This window comes from Capsicum annuum, chromosome 3, assembly GCF_002878395.1.
Source record: "Capsicum annuum cultivar UCD-10X-F1 chromosome 3, UCD10Xv1.1, whole genome shotgun sequence".
Taxonomy (NCBI): domain Eukaryota; kingdom Viridiplantae; phylum Streptophyta; class Magnoliopsida; order Solanales; family Solanaceae; genus Capsicum; species Capsicum annuum.
The window spans coordinates 58,078,864-58,103,842 of NC_061113.1; positions in this window are offsets into that span (position 1 = coordinate 58,078,864).

Sequence of the window (24,979 nt, forward strand, 5' to 3'; positions counted from 1 at the left end):
TAGTCAATCAAGAACTCTTAGGCATCCTCTCTCACAGCACCACTGAACCTAGAAGGACCAAAATGAGTGAATCTCTAAAACTATTTCTAATCCTCAAAAGAAATAATTATACTCACAACAAGAAAAGGCATGGTGAATTTGACAAGCTGAGCTTCAACCTGAGGAGGTAACACAGACGAAGGTTGAACTCCTGATCTCGAAATACCATACTCAAATGTAGGCACTGAAAGAGAAATAACACTTAAAGTCTTTAAGGTACCAAAAGCAGAAGTAGGTACCGCTTGAGGATCCATACTCGAGACTGGAGGAACATCATAAGCAATTTTGGCATAGATAAAGGTGCAATAGTCAGAGTTGGGGGAATACTAGAAGTATTCGAAGGAGCACTCTCCAAATGGGTCAACAAATGAATCAATAGTCCCTCCAAGACTTGGGTAGAAGAACTTGGTGGAATCAAAGTAGGAACCATATCTCCAATATGATAAACATGAAACTCAGGGGTGAGTTCCTTAGTACTACTCCTACATGGAGCAAATCCATATGCCCGTCCACTACCTCAAACCTATCTATGACTCGTGACTTGCTTGCTAGACTGGGCTCTCTCATCGAATGGAGGCTCCGTATCTCTAACCTCATGAGATCTAGTCATCATCATCTGTGTTTAAAAGAGTGAAATATGTCTTAGAACACAAGTTATGAAGGAAATCCGCATGATAAGGAACAAAATTAGGGAAATTTCCTTAAGATATCCTATAGCCTCTCTGAGGTAGATACGAACATCTACGTTCCAATATGTGAGACTCTATTAGACATTTTATTCTCACACTGTTGAGACCAATGAATCTATCGATTCTAATACCAATTCGTCATGACCCAAAATTTCAAGCATTATGATAGCACTTGTTATGGCAAACCTTAACAAGTAATCCTATCATAAAACTGATACAAAAGGAAAAATAATAGCAATAACCCAAGTAAGGATTCAATAATAAAGTCGAACCCTATAATATAGTAAAGAAGAAAGACATAACCAATAATACCATAATCCCAAAACCTCATGCACAGTGTAAGAACATCTCTAGTAAAACTTAAGATCAAATACATAAGATATCCAAATTAGGAATACTTTGTCTCTGAATATAAATAAGGATATAGTCTAAAGAAAAAAAGGTACTAGTCAACACCAAAAGCAAGAATCGAACTGCTATCTCAAATAGACCTAAAGGTATCCTAAATTAGCCACTGTGAGGTGTACTCAAATTAGGATCAACACTTAAAGGGCATAATAAGGGTGAGTACGGTCCAATAATACTCAGTAGGTATCATCAGCCAACTAAGCAAAGTAGAAAATAAAGCATACAAAATACATACTAATGGCACATCACCTACAATCAGAAAATGTCCTATGATGGTAGACCACACTGTTTCCACTAACAATTCAAGAATATTTATATATATATCATAGAAAATACGAGGAAGGAATAAAAGCAAACCAAAATCAAACACACAAATACTATGGAAGAGATTACACATAGATGATTATACATCAAGAGAGATAATACAACACAAATAAAGGCATAATATAACACGAATGCAATAAAGATGATGATGATGATGATGGTAATAATGATAATAATGGTGTAATTCAAGAGGTTGTCGCACAACCTCCTTATACATCTACGAAGATAAAACTTTCCAATGTAGGACCCATGGGGGTTCGTTAACCCACATACAATCCATATCCAATCAATATCCATAGCTCTTATTTGGTACATTCTTTGGTAGAGGGTTTTAAAGATGTCACATTTTCTATCAGAAAAAGTTAGTGTTTCCAGTATTTCTAGTATTTCCACGGTGGTACCAAAATTCATGAATGTATATAATATGAGTATGTAATGCTCATAACTAACCAGAATGAGTATTTCTATGTCCAAACAATATACAAACCAAGTGAGCCAATAATTCACTTAATATTTCCAACCATCCATAAATACGAACATAAACTATATTCCAATAGAATAACACATATAAAAATACACCATTATACCGTATTAGGTTTGTTCATCAATCAAGACACAACTAATTTCATGTACGCAAGGACAATAATATCATATAGGACCCCACATGGTCATACATAGAAAATAGCATACCAAGACCATCAAATAACATCATTATATAGGCCCCCACATGGTCACAATATGATAATAAATCCACTTTCATAATTAGTTCCCACATTCTTAAAATGATTTTGTATCAACATTTACTACCCAGCCAAGTCATAAGAAAGTTAAGCCATAACCTACCTCGAATGTGAAAAACCGTTCTATAAGGCATCACTCATAAGACTTACTCCTCTCAAATCAACTCCAAACCAACTAAACTATGGAATATAGAATCTATACATCAAAAAAAAGTCAACGATACCCATATTGCCTATTTCAAGTCGGGGTCAAAACAAACCCCTAAAATGAGTTTTTGAAAAAAAAAAGACAAAATCATAATTTTATTATTGAAATACGTTCCCCATACTTTTAGGAGTCTACAACTAAAAATCCAAGAAAAAACGAGTTAAAAGGGAGGTCCAAAATAAAGAAGAACCATGTTTAAGCTTTACCGACAAAATTCCCAATAATCCTTTTTAAAATAAAGAATCAGAATTTGTTTAGAAGATAAAATTAAGAAAAAACTGATATTTATAAGATTAGAAACTTATCCAAATGAAAATAGATTCAAAATGGAGTTTGAGCAGAAGAAATACAAGTTTTAGGTATTTCAGGCCACAATCCCTAATTTCCCACCTTAATTCGTGTTAAAGCAAGAATAAGATGATAAAAATGGAGGAAAGTAGTTAAAATAGGAGTTTAGAAGCTTACCCAAACTTAAAAATGGAAGAAATTGCTCAAAAGTGTAAAACCCTAAGCTCCAAACCTCAAAATAGGGGTAAAAAGTGAAACATGGGTATATATAGGGTCCAAGTCTCTGCGGACCCCTCTAGATACATCCGAAATCCTATGAATGCAAACTAAATATGCTATCCTATTGAATTTAATGCCCCAGACTCAATGGCAATATAAAATTTTTGAAAAAATATCATATACATAAAGTTAACCCCCGAAACCCAATTTCACAACTTTCCAAATTGATGGTCAAAATGATTAAAATCCATAAAACCACACCAACTATGTTACCAACAAAAAATTTATATTTCAGATCTACTAATGTAGTCCATTTTTCCATCCGATACACAAATAAGTAAACATTAACCAAAGTCAACTATAAGGCTCTCAAACCCACCAAACACCATAATTTTATATAAATCACATCAAAACACATCGAGAACCATGCCAATTATACCCACGCACTAGAAATATGAAAAAAACATGAGGAGGGATAAAGTGGTCAAATCATAGAAAACAAATATTTCATAAAAATATCACTAAAAATTAGGTTGTTACCTCATCCACTAGTAAAAATCTAGTTCATCCTCAAACTAAAAGTAAGAGAAATACCTACACCAACAAGGAGATAGGGTAGAAACCACACATATCAAACTTAACCCTCAAGTAGCCTCATATATAGTTTAGTGCTTCCACTGGACCTGAACTACTGAAATAACTCTAGAACATAATCTTCTAACATCTTTAGCTAAGATGGAGACAAGCTCATCAGCAAAAGACAATCTCTTATCTAACTATATCGACTCTCAACGAATGATATATGACTCATCAAGAATGTAATGGTGAAGCATGAAAACATGATAAAATGGATGAACAGCTGAAAAATTAGGCGGCAAGGTCAACTCATAAGCCATATCACTAAAAGTCCAAAGAATCTCAAATAGGCCAATGTATATGGTGCTAAGCGGGCGCTACTTCCCAAATCTCGTCCTACCCTTCAAGGGAGATACTCAAAAAAAACTCAATCACCAACTCCAAATCTCAAGGGATGATGTATACTGTTTGCATAGAACTTCTGCCTACTCTGAGCTACTTGAAGCCTATATTAAATAATCTAAACTTTATCCAAGGACTGTAAAGCAAGGTTGTACCTCTAGGTTTAATCTTAGAAACCTCAAACCAACCAATAGAAAAGTATATCTCCTACTATAAGAAGCCTCAAAAGGAACATATCAGTACTTAAATGACAGTTACTATTATATACAAACTTCACCAAGGCTAAACATTGCTCCCACTGACCATCAAAATCTATCACACAAGTGCAGAGCATATCCTCTAAAACATGAATAGTCTGCTGTGACTGACCATCAGTTTGGGGTTGAAAAGTTGTACTAAGATCAACTCGAGTACCTAACTTATCCTGAAAAGTCTTTTGAAAATGAGATGTGAACACTGAACCTCAACTTGAGATGATGTAACAGCTTTTATTGGTCAAAATACATTCTAATAAGGTCCATATTGCTATGTCAATAGCTCTGACACCACTAGGTGCTACTTCTACTACAGGTACTGGACGAAATCATCTTTATACTCTTGTCACCTATCAAGAATCTATGGCATCTCTTGATGTTGTCACTAGTATGTTAAAGATCTTTTCATATGATATGTACTGTTTACTTAATTTAAGGTCTATTTTTCTTATATGGCCTATTATTTGGCAATTTATTTTGGTTTTGGTCTCGAGTGTATTTTTGATATTTTTTCTATATCTACCCTAGTGGATGACTCTGTTATGGTGGGAAGGGTCTGTGGAGGTGGTATGGTATCTATTTATGGTAAGGAGGTTTCGGTAAACTTGGTAAAGATAGATAAGGTAGATTTTTATATTATCTTGGGGATGGATTGCCTCCACTTGTGCTATGCCTCTCTAGATTATTGGACCCGTAAGGTCATTTTCACACTCCCTAATAAGCTAGTTATAGAATGGGAAGGGAGTTCCCTAGTGCCTAAAGAAAGGTTCATTTCTTATCTTAGAGCCCAAAAGTTGATCTCCAAGGGATTTCTTTATCATTTGTTCTGAGTTAAAGATTCTAACTTAAAGGGTTCTTCTTTGTAAACCATTTTGTTGTTAATGAATTTTCCAGAGGACTTTCCTGATGATTATTCTGACACTCCTCCAGATAGGGAAATAACTTTGGGATTGATCTTCTATTGGAAACCCAACCAATATCTATATCTCTTTATAGAATGTCTTTGGCTAAGTTAAAAGAATTTAAGAAGTAGTTGATAGATCTTCTTGATGAGGTTTTTATCCACCTTAGTGTTTCTCTATAAAGTACTTCTCTATTTTTTATGTGTAAGAGAGATAAGCCTTTTTGGATGTGTATAGACTATCGATATTTAGATAATGAATTTAAGGTGACCTATCTATTGGGTGGGCTAGGATATTATGAGGGGTACTTAGTTAGTGATGCATGAGTTGTTGCTAGACACCAAGTTTGAACTTTAGATATTGATTAAGGTAAAAAGAATGTTAGCTCAAGGATAGCAATGTAAGATTTGCAGGAGTAAATTAATAGAATTGATGGGAGATATGAAGGAGGTTAGGTTGACAACTTAGGAAATATTGGAGTGGGAAAATTATGATATACACCAGAAGTTTACTAGTAGGGTAATATATTAGGGCTAAGTCGCTAAGTGGGTAAGATTCAGCAGCTTATAAGAATATGTTAGACCCAAGTAGCATCTTGTTAGATAAGGGTTTATGTATATAGGTGTCAGGTGTCCCTAGTTCATGATATTGAACATCTTAGTATATATGTGGTGTTCTGCAGAGCTGCATTGAGGGGAATATAGACAGACAATGTGATCCCTTGGTGTAGCTTTAAGAATTTTTGTTAAATTATGAGTTTAGGCGAGTAAGGGTTAAAATGCTTGTATACTATGCTCGTGGGGGTATGGATCATAGTGTGATAGAAGTAGAGTCTAGCAAAATATCTCTGAAAGGTAAGTGTCATCACACTATGGATGTCAGGGAAGATGCTAAACTAAGGCCGATCTTAAACCTTTCATATAGTAATGAGATTTAAGGAAAAGTCATGATATATCCACTCGTTCTCTAGTTTTAGGGTGGCTCCTTTTGAGAACCTTTATGGTAAGAGATTTAGATCTCCTATTGGATGGTTCAAAGTTGGTGAGATAAGTTTATATGGTCCTAATTTGGTTTATCAAGCTATAGTTAAGGTGAAGATGATACGAGATAGGCTTAAGACTACTCAAAATTACCAAAAGTACTATGCAGACATGAGGCAAAGAGAGAGAGTTTGATGTAGGCAATTAGGTGTTCTAGAAGGTGTCTCAGATAAAGAAAGTGATGCATCTTGGAAAGAAGGGAAAGCTCAGTCCCTATTTTATGGGTTCATATTTATTTTGAAGAGAGTGGGTAATGTGTCTTATGAATTAGATTTTATTCCATCTTGGGTTCCATCCATTTGGTCTTCCATGTTTTGATGTTGAAGAAATGCATAGGTGATCCATCCTTTATTGTTCCATTAGAGATTTTGGGTATTTTGGATTTCTTGTCTTTTGAGGGAGTCCCATTGAAATTTTGGATCCACAAGTCCAGCATTTAAGGATTAAGGATTTAGCTTTGATAAAGGTTCTTTAGAGGAACCATAAGGTAGAAGAAGCTACTTGGGAAGCCGAAGAGGACATCAAGTCCAAATATCTATTCTTGTTCCGTATTTTGGATAATCATGCTTGAGGTATATATTTTCTTAACATCTTTGGTTTTTGACTTTCTTCAAGGGAATTATGGTTCCTTGATATCTTTGATTTCTGTCTTTGTTAAAGGTATGTGTGGTTGTGCTCTGTGTTAACTCGTCGTAATAAATTCTTCATCTCATCATTAGAGGATTAATGATCCTAAAGGGGGAGAATGTAACATCTCAAATTTTGGTCCCTGAAAATTTCTAGGTCCTTGAACTCACTACCATGGCAGGGACACTCTCTAAAAGTCGTAGGGTGTAATTATGGGTTTTAAAAACCCAATTATAGTTAGACTAGTGTGCTATCCTGATGTTTTTGTGGTGGCTTTGACTGGGGTTGCGAGTCGTAAGGACCAATTATTCTATCTTGAGTACAACTAGGACCCTACAAGCCGTAGGGTCACTTGACGAGTCATATAGTGGACTTGTAGGGTAAATATTTTTGGTGCCTTAAGACACTATTTTGACTATGATTCAAGGTAACAACTCATAGCCAGTCGCTACGAGTCATAGAATGACCCGTAACGACTAGGCGGTAAAATTCTCAGCTTTTAGTAAGGACATCTTGGTAATTTTCCTCCTTCCTCACTAAGACACTAAATCAATAAAGCACCAAAGAGAGGTTATTTAAAATACTTAAACATATTAAGCACTCTTTTTACTCTATAAAATCCATCATTCAAGATAAGGCTAGGGTTTTAAGGAAAGTGGTCATCTAGGGTTCTAAGGGTGGCTTCTTAGTCAAGTTTCTTGGTGATTAAGGCATGTTACTCTTCCCCAACTATTATTATATTAGAAGTATGTATCTCTCTCCTTACACTTGGATTTTCTTAAAGGTATGAAATTAGTTTATTATTCACATGGTTTTAATATTGGGTTTTAAATTATGGGTTGATGGTTTTGGATATAAATTGTTTGAATTTTTTTCCCATGATTACTATTGACTGAATATGCATTGACTATTTTGCTTATACACTCATTGGGGTGCATGGGAATGGTAAATGAATTTAGGGGTACAAGGATTCCCCAAACTTGTGAACAATGTAATTAGGGGTACAAGGATTTCCCAAATAATTGGATCTTCGTATTGAAATTGTTACGAACCACAACCCACTTGCATATTTGGTTTTGTAATGTGATTTATTAATTGGATTAACTTATTTCCTTAAAACTAATTCATTACATAAATGGAAAAATGGTTAAGGATGGGTTTGAAAACCTTGTAGGGTATAAGGATTCTCCCAAGTGAATGATTTTCTTGAAAACCTTCTGGGGTACAAGGAATCTCCCAAGTGATTTAATGGAGTTTGTGGGGAACAAGGATTCCCCAAAGTGTTGGCTTAATGACCTTACTTGCAAGCTATAGTCGGTATGATGATACCATTTAATAATGCCTTAATGATTGACTCCTTAAATTAATAGATAGGTTATGTGTTAAGTGTTTTAATTGGGATTAAAGAAGGTTGTGTTGCTGGCCGTGAAGGTGGAGGTCCCGAGTGGCAAACACTAGAAACTCATGTTTGTCAACGTGAGGGTTGGTCTTGATGATAGTGTGCTTATATCACATTATATATGCCTGTATCATAGATTGTGTGGGGTACAAGGAATCCACAACCTTCTATGATGTCTTTGGTATGTGCGGCTAACATGCACTAGGGATCGACCAAGGGGAGACAATTGGACCTATATAGCCCATGGGTAGCTTTTTGATAGTCAAACTACTCAATCCATATTAATTTTTTACTTCATATTAAGCCACGTTTCGTATCCCAGCATGTGATATATATATATGTATGTATATATATGTGTGTGTATATATATATATATAATGTGTCGGATAATGTGCATTGGATTTGACTGCTTTTGAATTATTGAGCATGACATTATTTTATTTCCTTATCAATGAGTTACATACAAGTGCTCAACCCACTAACCGTATTTGGGCTTTGTATCCCCACATGATGTAGGCACCAAAAACACTTTAACTTTTCCTGCACAATGATAGGTGATCATTGGATAGCTCGTGAGTCATCATGAAGTAGTGAGCTTTCATATTTTGAAAGATGTTAGTTCATGATTTGGTTTTCTTATGTCATATTCTTTTCTTTGGTCTAGTTATAGCTACCATCGAGGGCATGTGCCAACTTAGAGTGATTATAGATTTGGTTTAGTTTAGAGGATTTGTGGATTACTGTGGATTGGGTATTGTTTTTTATATTCTTAGACTCCTTTGAGATTACATTTATTCTATCTTGTTATATGTTAGTAATTCATCCATTACTAGATGTATTGTGTTTTGTTTGTACAAGTAAATGGGGTGGTCTCCAGTCTTCAGTGGATTTGAGATATCTGTCATGGACAGACCCTGGTTCAAGTCTTGACAAAGTTGGTATCAGAGCATGGGTTTATAGTCAATTAGGTGTCGACAAATTTGTTTCAAGCAGAGTCTCTTTTATGGGTGTGTAGCACCCCACACTTATAAGGAAGAGGCTATGAAACATTTAGAAATATTTCCCTTTCTTTGTTCTATTTTTGGGGTATAGAATCTAAGGTCTGTAAAACACTCTAACTTTCGATTAATCGTAACTCAGATTATGCCTCCTCCAAAGATTTGGTCTCATAGAGACTCTTCTATCCCGCTTGAGGACAATATGGATAGAACTCATCCTACTTATAGGGTATAGACTCGGTCTAGGGTCCCTACTTCTAAATGCCTTTGTGGAGTTCTACTAGTCCCTACTGATTCTTCTTCAGCTAGCGACACTCATGCGTAGTCACTTTAAGAAGATATTTCTAATGCCGAGTTCTTCCATTCTATTCATATGTTAACCCAGATAGTGGCCTCTCTATCAAGCTATTCCTATCTTGTTAGTGGAAGATGAATTAGGAAAAGGTACGAGATAGTTAGAGCAAGAAGTTCAGATATTCAGAAGATGGTGGCATTAGCAAAATAATTGTAGACATGGGAAACCGAGATCTAAGAAGGGGAATTGGGGAAGTTCCCATACGACTGTTGGTGCTCCTTATCCTAGGTCTTTTAGAGATCATCTCTCTTGGGCCAATAGTAGGTTTGGGGCACAGGGTGCTAAGTCTCAGGCCACTGGAGCTCAGTCAATCTAACCCTATCCTCTTTGTAAGTTTTGTAGCAGTTGTGTCATAGTTTTTGTAGCGAGGGGAGGAATAAGTGCCTTAAGTGTGGTCATCTTGGTCACATGCAGTGGAAGTATCCTTCAAGGGTTGCAACTAGGGCTAATAAGGTCGTTATTACTATGTCAATAGCTCACGCACCACAGGGTGCTACTTCTAGTACCAACACTGGCTGGAATTATCTTTATACTCTTGCCACCCATCAAGAATCTGAGGCATCCCCTGATGTTGTCACTGGTAAGTTAAAGCTCTTCTCCTATGATGTGTACTTTTTCTTTGATTCGAGGTCTATTCTTTCTTATGTGGTCCCTTATTTGGCTATTCATCTTGGTTTTAGTTTTGTATTTTCAAACTTTTTTCTATATCTACTCTAGTGGGTGAACTTTTTTCACGATATTGAATGTCTTAGTATATATGTGGTGTTCTATAGAGCTGAATTATGGGGAATATAGATAGAAAATATGAGCCCCTGGTGTAGCTTTTAGAATTTTTATTAAATTGTGAGGTTAGATGAGTAGGGGTTTAAATGCTAGTATACTATGCCTGTGAAGGTGTGGCTCCTACGGTGATAACGGTAAAGGCTAGAGAAATATCTATGAAAGGTAAGTGTCTTCACACTATGGATGTTGGGGGAAAAGGTAAACTATGGCTGATCTTAAATCTTTCTCATGGTAGTGATATTTAGGGAAAAGTTATGATATATCCACTTGTGCTCTAGTATTGGGATGGCTCATTTTGAGGCCCTTCTTGGTAGAAGATGTAGGTCTCCTATTGGGTGGTTTAAAGTTGGTGAGACAAGGTTATTTGGTCCTAATTTGGTTCATCAAGATATGGCGAAGGTGAAAATGATATGAGATAGGCTTAAGACTATTCAAAATCACAAAAAAGTCCTACATGGACATGAGGCGAAGAGATTTAGAGTTTGACGTAGGTGATTAGGTTTTCTTGAAGGTGTCTCCCATGAAGGGATTGATGCGATTTGGAAAGAAAGGAAAGCTTGGTCCCCGTTATGTGGGTCAATTTTTGGTTTTGAGGAGAGTGGGTAATATGGCTCATGAATTGGATTTGCCTTCCAATTTAGGTTCCATCAATCCGGTCTTCCATTTTCTTATGTTGAAGAAATGTGTGGGTGAACCGTCCTTGATTATTCCCTTAGAGAATGTGGATATTTCGGATTCCTTGTCTTATGAAGAAGTTCTAATTGAAATTTTGGATAGGCAAGTCCATTACTTGTGGACTAAGGATATGGCTTGGGTGTAGTATATTTGAAGGAACTATAAGGTAGAAGAAGAAAATTGGTAAGCAGAAGAGGACATGAAGTCCAAATATCCATTTTTTTCCCCGTTTCGGATAATTATGCATGAGGTATGTGTTTTTTTAACATCTTTGTTTTCTGACTTTGTTAAAGGGATGTGTGGTTCTTTGATATCTTCGTTTTTTGTCTTTTTTAAAGGTGAGTGTGGTTGTGCTCTATGTTAACTCATGCAAATAAATGCATCTTCTTATCATTTGAGGATGAATGATCCTAAGGGGGAGAGAATGTAGCACACTAAATTTTGGTCCCTGAAAATTTCTAGATCCTTGAACTCACTACCCTGACTATGACTAGCGCTAGATTCGTAGGGTGTTATTACGGGTCTTAAAGACCCGATCGTAGTAAGAACAGTGTGCTAGCGTAATTTTTTTATTGTAGATATGAATAGGGGTCTCGAGTCATAAGGATTCCATATAAGTCATAATATGCCAATCGTAGGGTAACCAGTGTTATTACCCGATATCCAACATAGGGTGACTAGTGTGATTACCCAATTATTCTATCTTGAGTATGACTAGGACCCTACGATTTGTAGGGTAACTTGACGAGTCATATAGTATACTCATAGGGTTAACGTTTTGGGTCATATGGGACACTGTCTTGACTACGAGTCAAGGTAACGAATCTTAGCCAGTCATTACGGGTCGTAGGTTGACCCATAACGGCTGGACGGTAAAATTCTAAGCTTTTAGTCAGGGTATCTTAGTCATTTTCCTCCTTCATCACTTTTCCCCACGTCTATAAATCAACACTTTAGTATATCAAACACTCTCTTTACTCTCTCAAATCCTTCATTCAAGATAAGGCTAGGGTTTCAGGAAAGTAGTTTTCTAGGGATCTAAGGGTGGCTTTTAATTCAAGTTTCTTGATGATTAAGGCATGTTACTCTTCCCCAACTATTATTATATCAGAAGTATATATCTCTCACCTTACACTTGGATTTTCTTAATAGCATGAAATTGGTTTATTATTCACATGGTTTTAATGTTGGGTTTTGAATCATGGATTGAGGGTTATGGATATAAATTATTTGAATGTTTTTCCATGATTACTATTTACTTATTAGGCATTGAATTGTTTGTTTATACACTTAATGGGGTGCATGGTAATGGTGAATTAATTTAGTGGTACTAGGATTCCCCAAACTTGTGAACATTGTAACTAGGGGTACAAGGATTCCCCAAATAATTGGATTTTTGTATTAAAATTAATAAGAACCCCAACCCACTTGTATAATTGGTTTTGTAATGTGATTTATCAATTGGATTGACTTATTTCTTTAAAACTAATGCATTGCATAAATTAAAAAATGGTTAAGGATGGCTTTGAAAACCTTGTGGGGTACAAGGATTCTCCTTAGTGAATGATTTTCTTGAAAAGCTTTTGGGGGTAAAAGGAATCCCCTAAGTGATTTAATAGAATCTTTGGGGTACAAGGATTCTACAAAGTGTTGGCCTAATGACCTTTTTTGCAATCTATAGTCGGTATTATGTTACCATTTAATGATGCCTTAATGATTGAATCTTTGAATTAATAGATAGGTTATGTGTTAAATGTTTGAATTGGGATTAAAGGGTGTTGTGTATCTAGCCGTGAAGGTAGAGGCACCGAGGGGCCGACATTAGAAACTCTTGTTTGTCAATGTAAGGGTTAGTCTTGATGACTGTGTGCTTATGTAACACTATATATGCCTATATCATGAATAGTGTAGGGTCCAAGGAATCCCCGGCCTTCTATGATATCTCTATTACATGTGGATAACACGCACTGGGGCATAACCGAGGGGAGACATCCGGACCCATATAGCCCATGGGTAGCTTTATGACGGTCAAGCTACATAATCCACATTAAGGTTTACTTCCTGCTAAGCCTTATTCTGTATCCCAGCATGTGATATATATATATATATATATATATTTATATGAATCAGATTATGTGCATTGGATTTAACTGATTTTGAGCTGTTATGCATGGCATTATTTTATTTCCTTATCCCTGAGTTACATGCTTGCGCTCAAACTGCTAACCATCTCTGAATATTGTATCCCCATGCGATGCATGCACTGAAAATACTTCTATTTTTCCTTCGTAGTGATAGGTGATCGTTGGATAGCTCGTGAGTCAACTTGAAGTGGTCATCTTCAATATTTTGAAATACCTTAGTTCATAATTTGGTTTCCTTATGTCATATAGTTTATTTGGTTTATTTTTTGCTATAATCACGGGCATATCCCGACTTAGATTGATTCTCAGTTCGGTTTAGTTTAGAGGCTCTGTGGATTACTGTGAATTGGGTATTATTGTTGATATTCTTAGACTCCTTCGAGATTATATTTATTCTATCTTATTCTATGTTCGGAATTCATCCGTTCCTAGCTGTATTGTATTCTATTTGGCTATGCAAAGAGGGTGGTCAACGGTACTCGATGGATTGGAGATACTCATCAAGGCCAAGCCCTAGTTCAGGTTGTGATAGATGATAGACACTGGCACACCATAAAGATGCACAATCTCACGAATATAGATATGGGCCAACCTCTTAGCACTGAAAAAACTGAACCGAAATGAGATGAGAAGATTTAGTCAATTAATCTACGATTACCCATACACTATTTGAAACCATGATAAGTACGAGGCAATCTAGTCATGAAGTTTATAGTAATCCGTTCCTATTTCTACTCAGGAATAGGTAAACTCTTAAGTAAACCACCCGGCCTTAAATGCTCAGCCTTCATATATTGGAAACATAGGCACGAGCTACAAATCCACTACATCTCTCCTCATAACACCCCACCAGTAATGTTGTCTCAAATCATGGTACATCTTAGTCATACCTAAATGAATGGAATACCTACAATAAGGAGCCTCCTCTAAAATCAATCTAATCCAATCACCTAATCTTGGTATGCTAATGCGACCTCCAATCCTCTAAACATCATCTTAATCAAGTGAGGCTACCTTAGTATCACCACTAAGCACCTTATCCCAATCAACCTCAATCCCACATCATCAAACTGATGAGATCAAATATGCTACATCAAAGAAGGCCTATCCTCCATGAATGCTAAAATATGCCCAGGTGTTGAAACATTAAACCGAACCATCTAGTAGCGAAGGACTAAACCTCTAAGTCCAACAGTCTCTCCCGATTCAAAAATTGTGCCAAGCTACTCATGCTAGTCAATTTCTTCCCCAAGGCATCTAGAGCCACCTAACTTGTAATATTCTAGGAGTAATATTCATTCAAAGTTGACCTAAGTTGAAACATCCACTAAAACTCAATCAGTAGAAAAGTTCTCAACTCATCTTTGAGTTAGGAGATCTTTATGACCTTAATTCATATCAAAAGATGTTACCACATTATATATTTGATCAAAACACTTATTTTGACATAGAAATCATTTGGTTTGATCTATACATGTAGGAGCGGCAGTATAAATTCTAGCTCAAAAATGTGGGGGTTGCATTATCTCCCCCTTGGGATCATTTATCCTCGAATAAAGGCTAATATTTGGATGAAAAGAAGGTAATTACTATCTTGAAACTAAATTTCTTAAATTGAGCACATGTCGTAACTGAAACTACCTCTTAATAGGGTACTGACTCAACTAATACATATGTAATATTTAGACATATATAGAAATCGTATAGAATGATGTTGACATGATAGGTCTGCAAATGAAGGACATAACAGAGATTAAATAATAAAACTTCAATCATAAAACTTATTTTTTTAGCTGAATTGAGTATAAAGAGATGATTTGTGCCAAGAGTTTAGAACTCACTTGAAACATGCATGACACGATCATAAATATATAATTGTGAAGTAATAGATAATGTGATGGAATCTCAAAGAGTTACTAATTTGAATATGAGTTTCCTCAAACTCTCCTTATCATAACTTCTACTAACAATCGAGGGAAAGAATTTTATGCATGATCTGGCCATGGAATTCGAGTAAGGAATCTCAAAATGGTAACAACTCTATAACATGGGATCTCGACATATATAGCAGAAGCTAGAATAGGATTCCTATGTCTTAGGAAATGCAACTGTTAACTTTCAAGATCAGACACACTTCTCAAATACTTTCCTCATCTATACTCATCCTCTTAAGTACTACACTTTATTTGATGCAACTTATAACCTTCACATAGGTACATGTGACTACCCCAGTTTAACTACATACTCTTACAATGTTCAAGCTTAACTCGAAATCACAAGATACTACACATAATACTCTAATTCTAGTCTAAACCACCAGATTCAATATTCTATATCTTTTCAGACCTTTCATCCTAATCATAACACGCCTTACCACTTCAATAAGTAACTCTGAACGTTTACTATGAATTCACTAGCGAATATTAAATTCATCGACTTATATACCACCATGACATTCAAGCCGATCATTATAACCACATATGAACTTCGAGGAAAACAACCCACCTAGAAATTCTCCCATATTCTCTAGTACCTCTATCCATAATGACTTTCATGCACTATCTCCAAGAAGACATACCTAGAATTCTCAAATAACTATGAAATATACCAAAGATTTGCCTCAATCTTCCTTCACCCTTTAGCCTTAGATTAAACAAGCATACAATAATCTTCCTTAATGGGTCCATCTACTCTTTTTCTCATCTAAGCCATTGTTCATCCATTTTCACCACCACTATCTTAACATAAGAAGAGGGTCACTGAAGGGATAGAACATAGGTATCTGAAGCATGAAATAATACTAAACAAAACCATGACACTTAACTTAGGCTTGAGGAATAGAGTATCAAAGTCATGAATTCATTAAAGGGATCTAAACTGAGGACATACATGACATAACATGAATCTCACAAGTTATTAAGGGTGTACCATGAATTTTGAAAACTGAGTATACGCTGAAACATAGGGTCATACTTATCATAAGCTACTCAATGTAAGAACGGAGTTCATAGATTTATCAGGGATGACTCGCATCACAAAGTAAAGATATTACTTCCTTACTAGTTGTTGAGAATGAACATGAATATGCATGAAGTGTATAAACACTCGTCACGGGCTCGGTTTATCACATCAGACATAGATAGGGTACCATAATGACTGAAATTCAAGGAAAGGAATACACTAGAGAAAGAATGGATCGTCATCTCATCACAACTCTTATTGACATGCATCATAATCTAATTCTCAAAACTTGATTTGGTTCTTCACCTTATCATCTCCCCTGTAGATTAAATCTAACATTCTAAGTTTATGGGTCTATTCCATATCCTCAAGACTAAGCCATAATTTCTTCACTCTAACGACCTATACGTAAATGCTCAACTCACCCAAATAAAATATATTTGGAAAACACTATCTTCATTCTTGGATACTCCTTTTCTATAAGCCATCCTTAACTTTATCTAGCTTTAATAATCATCATCCTATACTTACACCTTTCTTGGTGAACATACCTGCCTCACCAAAAATACAATCTGCCCTTTTTTTCATAGCTTACTGATATCACACTTCTAAACTTATATTTCTCCCTAAGCCATAAGAATCAAAATTAAACTAAAAGTCTTAACATCTTCAACCTATAACTACCAACTTAGCTATCAAGAAAACCATATACTTTATCACTAGCCTTCTTCATAGCTAGAAACTCATGGGTACTATATAAGCACACACACGACACTTTAAAAACTTAGAAATAATGCATCCCAATATCACCTTGGTTACACCTCTACAACATACCTATACAATCATACTTAATTGCGAAATAAATGGACATAAATTCTTGCATATTTCATTCCAAGCCTACTATCTCACCTTTCATATAACTAACATCACTATCCCAAGCAATTACTATTTTCCACCTTAATGATCATTCACTGTTTAAGCTTATAGTACTAGACATGATTAACCACAACCTCACTTCATTCTTTCTTAGAAAAATATCAAGAAACATTAGTCCATTGGTACCTCGTAATAATAATATTAGATTATAATCTTATGATGGCAAAATGGCTCGATGGACCCTTGTACTATGTCCGTTTTGTAATGTGGATACTCCTACTTACATGTTGGACATCTGGACCTTTGAACCTATTAAAGAGCAACATTTTAAACCCCTCTATCGGTGTGTGTAAAACTATTGGCCCGCGTCTATTGCCACATCAGTTTCCACATCATTTTTAAGTATTACATTAAATTTCGTGTCATTTTTAAAATGCTATATACAAAATTAAATATTAAAATAAATTTAATTAAAAAAAATTTATGAATTTTAGAAATTCTAATACATAAACACAATTAATTTATAATTTAAATTAATTTAATTTTTTAACTAAAAATTTAAATTTTCAACTATAAATTCTAATACAAAAACACAATAAATTTTTAAGTAATTAAACATAAATTTTATTCCAAATAATTAAAATTTATCTCCAATTAATTTAAAGTTTTAACTATAAACTCGCATACACAAACATAATGAATTTTCAATTTTTATTTAAATATATTTAACAATTTGTAAAAGTTATAAAATTAATCCTAAATAAAATAAAAAATTTAAACTGATAAATTGAATTAAAAAATAAAATGGTGGGGCCTGGTCCTAATAGAAAATATACTGTGAAACCAAGAAAATATCCATTGAAAATAATATAGAGAAATTGGTAAAAGGAAGATGGGGATTCCAAGAGAGAAAAGTCTTTGTAGAAAAGAGCTTCGACTCTCGCTTCCAATGGAGATTTTAGTTCTCACAACTTAATGAATAATCATCTTTTTCTCATTACGAAAGTTGATGGTCATGGCTATTGTTGAGGGGTTTAAAATATTGGTGGCCATGCCAATTGTTAAGGGGGGCTGGTGGGGAGCTCTATTGTTGATGGTCATGGCAGCCTTGGTGCTGCTGGGTTAATGGTGGTGGACGGTAGTGGGGGTGGGGTGGGGGGTACTGGATGGGGGAGAGGGGTTGGGGGAGGGACTTTTTTTTTTTTAAATTTTTTTTTTATTATTTTTAAAAATATATTTAAATTAAAAAAGTTGTAGTTGGGGGATTTTTTTTATTTTTTAATTATTTTAAAATAAAATTAACCAAAAATTGACTACCACTCACACTCTAGGCGCGTGCCTACACACGTTTCGTCCAACTCAACCATTTTAATGCCATATAGGTTTGGTCAATGGTCAAAAGGTTTAAAATATTATTTTTTAATGGGTTCAAGGATCCAGATGATAAACATGTAACTAGGAGTATCCACATTACAAAACAAACATAGTACAAGGGTCCATCGAGTTATTTTACCTCTTATGATCTATCCAATTATAGTCCATTATCACATCCTCCTGTCACGCATCACTACTACTTGTCCATCCATATTGCTAAACTATAATCTTAGCCCTACAAGCATCAACCAATTTGTCTTTCACAACCACAGGAGAGTCCGCATAACAATCCTTAACAACATAACACTCTCGTTAACAACCTACACTTTTCTAACATAATGGAATATCATCAAGAACTTCTTTCTTACTTTAAGCATACAACAATTCACCTTAACTAAGAACTCATTCTCTATGTTCCACGGTGAAACTTACACCACATTCACTACCCTTAATAAAAATAATATTCAATACTCTAGGCGCATGCTCTCTCCTTTTATGAGTGTTATCTATAATGAAGGGCTAACGAAAAATCAGATTGCATAGCATATTATGTCTTAACTGCACATTGAATGCTCTCTCCTTTTGAATTAAAGGACTTTAAAAACACTACAAGACTTTTTTCAATCCCTTTATTCAATTTTTAAAGTTACGAATAGTGAATCTGAGAGCATCATCTCAGGAGGAATTGAAATTTTTTACTCATGTTATATCAAGAAGAAGTCATAGATGGAGAAATATGGAGTAACATATAAATCAATAGAAGTTTCTGAGAGAAGAACTTTACGGCAACATCTAGAGCATAAAGAAAGGAAATATTTCTTAAATGCCCAATAGCCTCTCGAAAAAAAGTACAAACGTCTCCATACCATTCTGTAAGACTCTACTAGACACGGCTTCATAGACACACTAGTACACTTAAACTTTCTGCTCTGATACCAAGTTTGTAATGGCCTGAGACTACCTCCTGGACGTAACACGGTGCTTAGAATCACAAGTGATCTCCAGCTAACCCATGACACTGGCATAATTTGTGAGCAACTAAATAAGCACATAAAACTGAAATTAATAAGTGGAAGAGAGTCATGAACTGAAATTGTTCATTACAAAACTATTTAAGAATGTTTACTTCAATAGATATACAAAGGAAAGCTGAAACTGGATACATCAACTCTGACTGACTATCTATGAAGCCTCTACTAAAACTGACTATACGTAGCCGAGACATGACCCTAAACAATACCTAATCAATACAACTTAATAAAACATATAATACTAGAACTGTAGTTGACTCAAGTCCTTGAATAAAGAGAACTCATCACCTACTAGCTGAAACCTACAAACTATCTGATTATGATGTGTGGGCTATAATTGATACCTACGTTATGAAACAATGTAGATACACATGCCTATATACGGTTAGTACTTATGGAATGTACTAAGTAAGTGGTGGTGAATACAATAAGTAAAACTAAATCAAGGCATAATCTTAAAACATGCATGCTAAGTGCAAGTAGACTCACTAAGAGACTGAAATAAATTGAAAGTTAAAATGTCAGAAAACATGAATAATATAAATAATCTGATAAACTGGCTGAGTTAATACACTTTTTTTCTAAAAAACTATCTTTTTTGTGTGAGATTCTCATAATGGATATAAACCATGTGAGCTAGCATAGATTACAACATTTGACCTATATTAAAGAGGGATGTTCTATCCTTGCCATCGGAATAGAACCTGAACTGAACAAGAGTGATCACTAACTGAGCCCATATTAGGAAAAGGAGACGCTCACTAGCGAGGACACTAAACCTATGGTGGCACGTAGTTTTTGGGAAATAGGATGCCCTAAACCCACATTTCCCTCGTAGTTCTTAATAAAACTCTCATATATATGTATATATATATATATAAACTATATGCTTATACTGATGAAATTCACTTTAAAATAAGCATTTGGGTTTATAAATTTGAAAACCAATCATCTTCTGTTAATAAATCATACATATAAATATCTGTGCGAATTTCATATCATGTCTGAGATCATAAGATCAAACCTGAAATTTGAATCATATTGTGGTAATCTGAAATAGTAAATCTAAACTTTTGTAAACTGGAATAATTATGAAAAATTCATAAGCTCTTATTTGTAAACTGACTAAATTAGGTTGAAATCATATATATTCACCATCTCAGGGAAATTCATGTCAAAATACTGAAATTCATCTCATAATAACAATCATATAAGTGAAAACATGAGTAAAGGTAAATTCTTGTGCTAACTGAACTTTAAATCACATGATAATGCCATAATCTCAAAAACATAAAAATTAGGTATGAACCCTAATTGAACTCTAATAAATTCAATTGTAAAACCAAAGATTTTGGGCACAAGGATAAAAGGTTAGCCTTGTTCAAGCACCACATACCTGAATTTATTGATTTCTTATAGGACAACATGAATTTGGATCCTTGGAAATTGAACTTTTGGAAGAAACCCTAACTTATTTCACTTGAGAGTCGAGAAGATAATGAGCATTGAAAATTTGTAACTGATGAATGCATAATGTTTATAGGGTTATTTATGTCATGGGGATAGAGTTTGAGGTGATAAAAATACCAAAATACCCCTAAGGTAACAAAAAAAGTTGCAGGGATTTTTCAATTGACAACTAGATTGACAAGCCGTCTATTTGTTGACGTCTCTTCACCCTAGTCGTCAACTCTAGATAGATTTTTTTCATTTACTGGTTAAGGCTGATGACTTGGGTTGATGGCTCATCACCTTAGTCATCACCTAGTTGACAACTCATCAACTTAGTCATCACCTTCAGACAGAAAGACACTCCAAAATAAAATAAGTATAACTTTCTAATCCAATATCAGATTAAGATAATCGGATGCGTTCGAAAGAAGAATTGAAGATCTTATATTTGATATATAGTAGGTCACCTAACTCATTATATTCTAGGGGTAATGGTCGTTGGAAGTTGACCCAAGCTAAAACATCCACTAAACTCAATTGGTAGAAAAGTTCTCAACTCATCTTTGAGTTAGGAGATCTTTATGATCTCGATTCATATCCAAAGATGTTTCCACACTATAGAATTGATCAACACAATTATTTTAACATGGAAATAATTTGGTTCAGTCTATACATGTAGGAATGAAGGTTCAAATTTAAGTCTAAAAATATAGGAGGTTACACTGCTGAACCAGAAGACCCCCTACCTTAACTCTGCAAGGCTGTCTGCACTGGTCTATCATGATATCCATAAAAAACTTTGGAATTCCTACCTTGAGAAGTGTGACCTCTAAAATCTCCCATATGGTGCACCTTCTTGGAACCTCCAGTAGATGCTCGATGAATGCCCTCAGTCATCTTAGCATGGTCCATAAAATTATTCACGTAAATCTATGACTAAACCCTTGAATGATGAAATTAGAATGTGAACATGATATTTTAATTGTTGTACAATGATGTGTACATATACCATGCCTACTATATATTTGATTTAATGCCTAAATGAAGGAAAAGTGCCTAACTAGCATGTTTTCATGAAATCCCCATGTATGTACAAGCTTATGCCTATCATATGCTTGATGAAATGATTCAGTAAATGCATTATGGTGATTATTATGTATTCAAGCAAGTCATGCTTTGTCAGTTTTCTTCTACCGAGTCCTGGAGGTACTTGTACCCAAAATATTAGTTGTGTGCCAAGAAACATGTCATGTTTTGACGATACTCTCAGTCAAGCTATGATCCTTCAACTTCAGATAGTCTTATAACTCAGGAAATCTCCATGATATCATGAACTCAGTCAGTTGTCAGATATCAGTAATATTTTGTTAGTCAACGGAAGTCAGTAACTCGGTCCATGTTCACTTTCTAAAAAGCATGTTTAGTATCCATTCAGATGGGAGTAGAAATTAGCATCGAGCAAACGCAAGGGTAGGAACTCACCTGTTATATGAGGGTGTGATTTTTAGAAGCAATCCTTGAGTTCCCGAACTATGTAGCCAGCATAGGTTGAAACATCATAGCCTGCTATATGAGGCTAGATGAGGTGGGTTAACCTGCTATATAAGGGTTCCTAATATTTCCATTAGAGTTACCTATTATATTAGGGTCACTCTCATGTTATCCTTATCAGTGGTGCGGTATTGATACCTTTCCAATAAGGGCACATATTGGACCCTAATTCAGCTATAATGCATCATTTGGGGCATGTCAGTTAGATGACTACTTCCACAGTTTTAATATCAGTATCAGTTAAGAACTCAGATAATTCTTCAGATTTCAGGACTGTCAGATAAAGTCAATTCAGATACAGTACAAAACTCAGCTAGTTCCTTCAGATTCAAGATTGTCAGATACAGTCACTTATGTTATCAGTTATATCAGTTATCAGTATGTCATGTTATTAGTATTCCAATTCAGTAATCATGTTATCATAGTATTAGTATCAGTTATTTGTCTAATATATGTATTCTTATGCTTATGATAGTCAGTCTGTTATTATTATTGTTCATCCATATGAACCCCATGCATTCATCTTACCTCACATGCATACCAGTACATTCAAAGTACTGACACATTTGCGCTATGTTGTCTTATACCATAGTTTTAGAGACACGAGTTCTAGAGCATCAGTAGATTCTAGTCTCAGCTGTCAGAGTTAGAAGTGAGTGCTCATATCATTAGGACATGATCATTATTTTATTATCTTAGTAATTGGTTTATTATTTGGAGTTAGTTGGGGACATGTCCCATCAACTCCTTACTCAGACAGTTCAATCAGTTAGAGGCTTTCTACACTATTATGTTCAGACAGTTATTTCAGTTGTTTTGGGTATTTCATACCCCTTTTCAGATATTATGTTACAGTTTTGAACCTTATGGCCTTTTAGTTTATGTTTCCATATTATACAGTATGTATGTAGTATATAGGTACATATATCTATCATGGGTTAGCTTGTGGTCCTTCAGGGTCATAAGCACCGTGTAATATTCCAGGTACCAGATTCGGGGTGTTAGAAACTTGGTATCAGAGCCTAAGGTTCAATAGTGTCGTAGAAAGTATGAAAGCTACATCTAGAAGAGTCTTATGTATGGGTGTGTTGCGCGCCACATTTATGTTCAGGAGGGTATAAGATATTTTTGGAGTAGTTTCCCCTCTTTTAGTATTCATGTCATACCAGTGAGCATAATCTAAATCTAATTTATCAGTCTAATTCGTTTCTCCTTCTTATTTCAGAACATGCCTCCCAAAAGAAGAACCTTGCCTGTCCAAGAAGATCCTTTGGACGAACAAGTTTCTCATGCTGAGTTCAGGTTCATATTCACTATTCTTGCTCAGTCAGTTGTCGCTTAGAATAAACAACCAACTGTCATTCCGACTAACCCAGTGGCCAATTCAGCTGTAGCCAGGATGCAGGACTTCACCTGAATGAATCCTCCATCCTTTCTTCAGTCTAAGACAAATGAGAACCCTCAAGAATTCCTAGATAAAGTGTAGAAGGTTACAGATATAATGGGGGTTACGTCTAGTGAAAGTACTAAGCTAGCTGCATATCAATTGTAAGATGTGGCTCATACTTGGTTCAAGTAGTAGAAGTCAGAGAGGCCAGATGATGCAGGGTCAGTTGAGTGGGAGGCATTTGCTTCAGCATTTCTTCATAGATTCTTTCCCCTAGAGATTAGAGAAGCTAAGGTGCTAGAATTCACCAACCTCAGGTAGGGCAATATGATAGTTAAAGAGTATTCTCTTAAGTTTACTCAATTAGCCAGATATACCACTCATGTGGTTACAGATAGCAGGGCAACGATGAGTAAGTTTAGTTTGGGGGTGAACAATAGCGTGGTTAATGAGTGCAGATCCGCCATGATGAATAGTGACATAACTTTAGCCAGGCTCATGAATCACACTCAACAGATAGAGAAGCAGAAGATTAAGATGAGGGAGAAACAGAATAAGAGAGCGAAGATAGGTAGTTTCAACTTTGCTCATCCTAAGTAAGAAGGAGGAAACCATTCTCAGTTTCTTTCTATGTTATCAGTTCCATCTCTTTCTTCAGCCAGTGCTCCAGTTCCTAAGTTTAGAGAGGGTAACAAATATAGTGAGCCAAACTCTAAGTCCCAAGGCAGTGTTAGCAGTGCCCGCACCTATCCTTTTTTCCAAACATATGGCAAGCACCATCAGGGTATTTGCAGAGCTGGCAGTGGTATTTGTTTTGGATGTGGCAAGCTAGGACACAGAGTAAGAGACATTCCTCAACTAGGTTCTCAAGGTTAATAGAATCGCTCCTTAGGTAGTTCGATTGCCCAAATCAGCAGGGTGCTACCTCCAGTGCTACTAGTGGGCAACATCCAAATCGTCTTTATTCTCTTCAGCCCCAATAAGATCATAAAAACTCTCCTGATGTGGTTACCGGTATGTTACAGATCTTTCATGTGCATGGTTACGCTTTGCTAGATCTAGGAGCTTCTTTGACTTTTGTCACTCTTTATATAGCAGTCGATTTTAGAGTCAGTCCCAAAATTCTAGAAGAGCCCTTTTCAGTCTCTATCCCAATGGGTAAAACCATCATAGCTCGACGGGTATATAGGAACTGCCCGGTTATGATGTTTTAGAAAGTCACCTTAGTACACTTAGTTAAATTAGAGATAACTGATTTTGATGTCATTCTCAGCATG